This window comes from Periplaneta americana, chromosome 10 (assembly GCF_040183065.1).
Source record: "Periplaneta americana isolate PAMFEO1 chromosome 10, P.americana_PAMFEO1_priV1, whole genome shotgun sequence".
NCBI lineage: Eukaryota > Metazoa > Arthropoda > Insecta > Blattodea > Blattidae > Periplaneta > Periplaneta americana.
The window spans coordinates 85,686,250-85,694,583 of record NC_091126.1 but is presented as its reverse complement, the minus strand read 5'-3'; positions in this window follow the sequence as shown (position 1 = coordinate 85,694,583).

Genomic DNA, 8,334 nt, shown 5'->3' with positions numbered 1-8,334 from the left:
TGCAGGAGAATCGGTTATGATTCTAATGCGTTCTCTTAAATAATCATACTTTTCTTCAAAATTAAATGATGAATGTACTGTAGTATAGTAAACAATTCACGCCTAGTGAGGTTTATGTGTTGACTTTCATATCCTGAAAATAATTACAGAAATAATTAAAATTTTAATAAATTGATGAAGGATTAATATACGACACAACAATTTTTGTGGCAACGTATTTCATAGGTAAACAAAATGAAATAATGCACAAGAAAGCTAAAGGTTTTACTTATTCTTCGACATTGGAACCAACTCTCGACATATTTCTCCCATCGTGACACTTTTCAGTACACCTCGTTCATAAAACTCCGTTTTTTGGGCGCATAACCACCTGCGCACAGCTGATTTCACTTCTTCATCCGAACCGAAGCGTTGTCCTCCTAGGAATTTCTTCATTGGTCCGAAGAGGTGAAAATTAAATGGTGCAAGGTCTGGACTGTAGGCTGTGTGATTGCCGCCTTAATGATGCCTCTGACATTGGGTGGTGTTGCAGCGGTCACCATTCGGACGGAACGCGCTTCGTCGGCGGACTTCTTCGAAGAACCTGCACCGCCTGGAGATGTTGCTATGGTCCAGACAATCAAGCGCCGCACACCTCCAATATTTCCCTGTGGATTTCACTCCAATGTTTTGTTTTTCGCAATAAAAAGGACTACACCTCGCTGCTCTTCACAAGTAAACGATGGTAGAAAACGCGTCATTTTTACTCAGTAGTTACAGCTCGTTTCCCCAGAGTGACGTCCAATCGAATCATTGCTGGGTTAAATCCATAGACTTACTAAATAACCGCTAGACCGCTCATTGGCGCTGGTGTTATGTTCCCAAATTGAACAGTCGACGAGCGGCCATGTGTTTGGTAGAGCTGAATAAGTATGGTTGTTTCGTGTGCTGCTTTTTATTGCAGCAATGCACACGGATGTAACGATAAAGAAGGAAGGAATGTTGTATTTCACTGGTTAGTTAATCCTTAATTTCTACGACGATTTTTTTCTCCATATTATGTTACAGAAGACAAACTATTGTACTTGCCATGTGACTCTTTATGCTTCAAGTTTCCTCTGAGTAAAGATTCCCTTAACCGAAAGCAGATAGGTGCAATCCGGATAGAGAATTTCTACCCTATATTGAATCATTCAGTGTGTTCAACTCATTTCGAAGATAGTAATTACCTTTCAAACTACGTTATTATACACTGTTATTGTCCTTCACTTACTCTATATTATTCATTTTCATCAAACAGCTGTTATTTCAGTGCATACATGAATAATAAAATTATTCACCGAACTTAAACATACAGAAACTGCATAAATTATAAAAATATATATTTTAATATAACTGATTGAAAGTAATTCCTGTCTTAGTTACGGATTAATGAAACATTTTATTATGCTATTGCTGCTGCTACTGCTATTATTACTACTACTATTCCTGCTACTGCTGCTACTACTTTTTTGACTTCATACAGCAGTTTAACCTACAGATTGAATTAAAAAGTTAACATATTAATTCTTTTATTAACCTTGGTTATGAATGTTCACATTCAGAGTTCCTATGAAAATGATGCAAGTCTGAACACAGTACCTGTGTCTGACAGCCAGGGTTGTCGGGTATCCCAATTTAGGCGGGATTCTCCCAATTTTCTGGTTGAGTCCCGATTAAAGGGAGTCGGGATTGACAAAAATCCCGATTTTACAGATATTAGCCTTGAACATATTTAAACAAATTAGTCTGTACTTCCTATTATCCGATATTTTTATTTATATATTGACTCAAATGGTAACAGTGTAAACACAGAGATAACCTGCGGATATTTAGTAAGTCTATGAGGTAACCCAGCTGATTGCCGTAAGGCAACTAAACTCGCAAAATAATACTTCTAGTTCTACCGCATTGTTGATTATTCCGTTCCGGTCCCTAGTCGATGTTCTCGCAATTAGTAAACATTGTGTATTTCAAGTGCGTTGACTGGCAAGAAAGATAGCGTTTTGATATCGTACTTTACACTAATAACAGAAACATACAATTTTTACGTTTTATAGTTTAGTGAACTATGTTTAAACATTGATTCATCGTCAGATAGTAAAACAGTTGCAGTACCGGTTCCAAAATTAATTTATTAGCAAACTGTTAAAACATAGGCTATTCGCGGTTAGTAAAAGAAAAAAATTATTGCAGTGTTCACTGTACTGTGTGTCCGTCGTATTTTAGTGTTTCTCACGGAGGCGAATAGTCCTATTACATTAAAGAGCACGTGAACACTGTGCAGAAAACTGCTATAAATCTTATGATAGGCTAAATTGTTGACAAGTCTAATGTCTTAGGTTAGCTTCTGATATCCCGACTTCCCTCGCAGTAAACCTAGCAACTGTGCTGTCAGTAGAGACACGGTATTAAAGGTATCGCAAAGGAAGTATTGTTCCTTTAAACAAAAACTTTTAGCTTTCGGATACGCAATACAACACGTATTCAAATAGCGGTTTCGAAATCCCGCGCGTTTTCTACCTAACAAATGGCGGTTTTCTGCTGCTTCAATTTGGGAACTTCTCCGCTACGGCGTGGTAGGGGCTCGTATGTAGTGCAAGATTTAAACTAACTATCTGCCAAATTTGAACGTCCTAACCAAAGTAGTATTCCGTTAAATAATTGTTGTGCGTTACCTTCCGATCTTCTCTTGTATTACAACGCAAAGACGCTGTGCGCACTTCAAAACTAAATTCGAGCTAGTGGGTCCAGTAGCAGTTGGGGGCAGACTTTCTTTATTGCTACATGAAAAGCACCCACATAGGTATGATTTGTAATGAGAAACTTGACAGGACCTCGCAGGACCGATAACTTTTAACCTCCGTGAATCCGCCGCTTTCATATTTTCAACCACAATTAACATGATTATATTATTTAATATCTAAACGCCGTTAGTTAACTAGATAATTAATTAAAACTATGATAAAATATTCTACACACTTCCAGGAATCGAATCCATGCTTCAGTTTTTAGTTTCACACTTATACAACTTATTTATAACACTTCAAAAACGACCTTTCTTTCACCACGCAAACTCAGCAACTGCACTGTCCAAGAGAGACGCATTTTCAGCCACGTATTTACAAGCACAGGACTGAAGATGGGAGATAAGATATACGATGTCTACATGCCCTGTCCTTCCTCTTCAACTTAAGACAACAACCAACCCTCCACTATATGTTTCAGTTTTGGAGTTTTGGCCAGGAATTCGGGAAAATGAACCACTGTGCGGCGCCGGCAATCGAACCCGGGTCCTTGGTTCTACGTACCAAGCGCTCTGACCACTGAGCTACGCCGAATTCAATCCACAGCATCGGATCTAACTTTCCTCCTTCTATGTTTCCCTTTATGGCCTGACTCCAGGTTAGGGATATATATGTTGACGTATATGTCCAATGTCAACTGTCATGATACTAGGAGCGCACTCAGCTGAGTGACTTGCTGGCCGGGAATCCGCAGTTATTAATGCACTGCTAGCTATGAGAATATTATAGATATATTAATTTGTCCTAAAGAATTTATCTGTAATATTGACACAATATTTGAGAAGAAAAATTCGCTCCGGAGCCGGGGATCGAACGCGGGTTCTTGGTTCTCCGTACCAAGCGCTCTGACCACTGAGCTACGCCGAATTCAATCCACAGCACCGGATCGAACTTTCCTCCTTCGATGTTTCCCTTTGTGGCTTGACTCCAAGTTAGGCGCAGAATTTGTGAGTCAATGTTTTTATAATGCATGCTACATTGTATTTCTAACTTCCTTTCTCTCCGGCCCCTCCATCGCGGTTCAGACGGTGCTTGTTTCCGTGATGGAATCAAAGGTGGCTGCGCTGATGGGTAGCGTACGTGCTCACTTGCTGGAAGTAATGCGCTCTGTTGGCTGCTTTGGTGGCTAGCTTTCTGGATTCAAGTCAAGAGGAGTAGAATAGAAGAGAGGGGCTCAAGAGGCGGATTAAGTGTAATCTGTCAAGAAGCTTCTTTTTACCAGCAGTGGAGCGCCACATGCACAAAAATGGCGGTATTTTCAAACGACTTCCTGCACCGGAAATAGCGGGAATTTCAAAATACTTCTTTGCACATCCCCGTTACATTCATATTAACATGAATGTTTGAAATGTAACCATCCCTATTAGCCTACAATTCTTTTTTTTTTTTTAAGCCAGAAACCTTTCTTTGTAAATTACAATACCATAAGTGTTTTAAGAACGAGATATCTCATGAAGTAGAGTAGTAGAGGTAGGAAATGGACTGTGAAATTGGAAATGATTTAGACATGACCAAGCAAATCTGTTATGTTGGTATGTATCAGATTTATTTATTAACAATATTTCATTTTGTACATAAACACAAAGATCTTTATTGAAATTAACTGTTTGATGTTTTACTGTAATAGAGAAAAGATCGTGAGCTCACGATAGGTACTATATATATATATATATATATATATATATATATATATAATATTAACAACATAGTAATAAATGTTACACAAAGAAAAAAATCATACCAAAACATTCTTAACACTCCACATATTTATTAAGGAAGTAATCTCTGCTCTTTGAAGTCAGCTAACCGCTTAATTTTCTGATATTTTCAGGTATACTACCATTAGTTATTATTGTGTTGTAAGGAAAATAATTTCAAATAACCCTTAGTAGAAATTGGAGTCTACAATGCTGTGTTCTTATTGTCTCCAAATAAGTAGCTGTAATGTGTAAAGTCTTCTGGTTACATTGAAGGCAATCATGCACAAATATTTTTTTTTAAGATTAACACTTAATGACATTATGTCAGTTTGTTCATGAACTTCTACATTACATTTTGGACTATATGTGGGGAATATTGGAAAATATTGTATTCACTAGTGTAACTTCGTGTTCAAACATTACGAACATTAGTATTGTGGTTAGTTAATTTAAGTTCCATTTCTCTGAGAAACACAAATATAACAAACTGAAGAAATAAAATCATACACAGTACATGATAAACATAAAATTAAAACAATAAAAATTAATATTTAATGACATTATGCCAGTTTGTCTGTAAACTTCAACATGAAATTTTAAGCTGCCTGTGGGGAATATTAGAGAGTCGAGTAAGAGAGTTAATGGGTTTATTGCCAAAAACTCAGCATTTGTTGATTTCAGTTAAGTTATACAGGTTTAAGAATTCCAACGTATATGTAGCACCTACTACTGTATTTATTTCCTCAATGGCATAATTTGTCATTTAATATGAAAATATTCTAAATGCTAGTGCAGAATACAATAACTTTATGTTCCAACATTGCGATTATGGTAAATAGAGTCTACAGTACATTTCACAGGCTTTGTTGAAATATGCCAACAACATCGGTCCTGTGTTTGATATTATGATGTTATTTCAAGAAAAAAAATTATTATTGCCTTGAGTTACTTCGTATTGTAGTTAATTTAGGTTCCTTTTGTTTGAGAAAAATACCAAATCATAACAAGAAACATAATGTAACAAAAATACAAGAACAATACAAAATAGCAATAAATAGCAACTAAAATTAAACATGCAAAATCTTAAATAAAAAATACACAAAGAAAACATACTCATTTGGCCACAATACCACAGTATCAGTAAATGTGCACATCACTTTTCTGCATCCAGTTTCACAAGCACATTAGGTGCAAAACTTCTCACATCTGCAGTTCTCGTTGACATGAAGAAGAGGAGTGCCAGCGAAGATAAAGTTGTATTTGAAAAGTAATGTTAATATTATTTTACATATACAATCCTGCAGACAATCCTCTGGTTCATGATTTGTACAGGAATGTCCCTGGTTAACAGAATTCAAATGTAAAGCCCTTAATATCTACTTGCACAGTACAAGTGAAACAGAATTGTTAGAAAATTATTGAGTATTCCTTGTAAAGCCACTCTTCTACGAAAGTTTGCCTTATATACAAATGATGTTGGGTTTTGTGAGAAAATACTGGATAAGCTAAAATATGCTTGTGACAAAATGAGTGACATAGATGAGCTGTGCTGTCTCATATGCGATGAAATACCACTAAAATCAGCTTGGCTTGTAACAATAATGATGATTTTGTTGATGGGTTTCAAAGATTTGAAAAACATTTGTCAGGTAAACCTGCAAATCAGATGCTTGTGTCTATGGTGAGTGGTCTATGTCCTTATTACAAGCAGGTAATGAATTACTTCTTAGCAAATTCTGCTACTCCTGGTATATGTTCAATAGTGCAACATGGACATTAAGCCATTTAGTTGCTGCAGACATTTATTGCTTGTCAACACTGCTTTTAAAGATATTTCATCCCACATAAGGCAACCTACTTTGTCAGTGTGAGTCATCTTACTACAGGCATTCCTTAATATGTCGAATAATTTGTCACTAAAACCAACATCAGTGGTATACTTTCGCAAAACTCTAAGCAATGTAGCCTTAGAAGGGAAATTTAATAACTTCCTAATCATTCTATAGGCACTTGGGCTCTGTAAATAAATATTAAGAGCCTTTGGTTTCAATTCCGGTGACCACCGAACTCTCTGTACATACCTTGCATTTGAGGAGACAATTTTTTACCAATTCATATAATGGCCCGGGAACCTTCTTCCTTAAAGTTGCAAGGGCAATGTCAATCTTCAGATCTCTCTGTGTGATCTTGAGGACTCTTCCTCTCAGATGATGCAGTTGTACTCGAAGACTGCAAATTTTCCTCCTCTTCAGTATTACTATCGGTGTGGCCGTGGTTTGCATTCTTGGGGGCTCCCCAGCCTCTTCTCACTGCCTCTCCTCTCTTGGGGGGTCACCAGCCTCTCTGGCGGGGGTCCTCTGTTTCTTCCCGTACAAAATAAAACAACCAAAAGGTTACAATTATGAACTGACAGCAAGAGTAAGTAGTCCTGTACCACCAAGGATAGAGGTTACAATTGAAGCGTTGGGCCGAATAATGGTTTATGTTACAATTTTTGCCATTATACTTTATCTTATTTCGTTGCAGGAACAGATTTGCGGAAATTCTTTCAAGATGTGCTCACAGCTTGCTCTTGATGTCAGAAAGGAACTGTTTAAAATGTGTTACTCTCTTATAGTCAACATTTAAAAACTGTGTTTGTCATTGTCTTCATTATTATTCTGTTCATAATGTTACAAACTTCTCCGATGTGTAATATGACTTTCAGTAACATACAATCTATACTTTGCTTAGTGTACAAAACATATTGATGGAATAACGGTGTATGTTGCCCGTCCAATAGTAAATTATTTATGAGTGGAATGACGATGTAACATTTTCGTTCCTCCTGCCCAGTTAGCAGATTGCAATACAGACCATTATTCGCCCCAACGCTTTAATTATGGGATCTACTTAGCCTGATACTTCACTATTTGTGTGAATGGCTTTTGTTTATGTATTCATTCACAATTTGCAATTACGACAGAATTTATAGGTATAGATATGAAGCACTGAAATTTCATAATATAAAAGGCTTGCAGTTACTTAGGTAAGTTACCTTGACCATTGGAGATAGCTTCAACTTTGAAAGGTATGGCTCCCGAAAGCTGTTGTGCAGTTTGTTGGGCTCTTTAACCATCAGATCTTATATGCCCAATGCTTCTAGGCATGCCTTGTATCTGAAAAAAAAATTGAAATAAAATGTAAAATAAATATAAATTATGAGCACAGGAAAACCATTTCATGGCACTTAATAAAATCACTTTGAGAACCAAGAAAAATTAAAATAAACTCCTCCAGTCAGCTTCACGTTAAAATACTAATTATCTCATCATTTCTATTGTAGGCCTAATTTTGGTCCAGGAAAAAAGTCGTATTTAAAGACAACATTTGTAAAAATACAATGTAGGCGAAACAAAAAATAAAATAAAATATAGGTGGATAAAATATGTCATAAAATGGTTTAAGTATAAGCTACATCATCATAGCTCACTGCAGCTGTTCCCTTTCACTTTATAGGCTATTAGAGTGATTTTATAAAGTGCCACGAAGTCACGTTCCTGTGCTTACGGTAATTTCATACACATATACAGTATAGCCTATATAACATTTAATTATATCATAAGTAGACTTGTATTATTATTATTATTATTATTATTATTATTATTATTATTGCAATTTATTATTATAAATATTACTATTATTTTTATAATAAATGTTATAAATATGTAAAAGTCTCAAGTAATAATACCACGCGGGGAATATTCAAGGAAAGGGTCTATTACTCTATTTTTTTCTATTAGAATATTGAAACTCCGGTACCAAGTTGC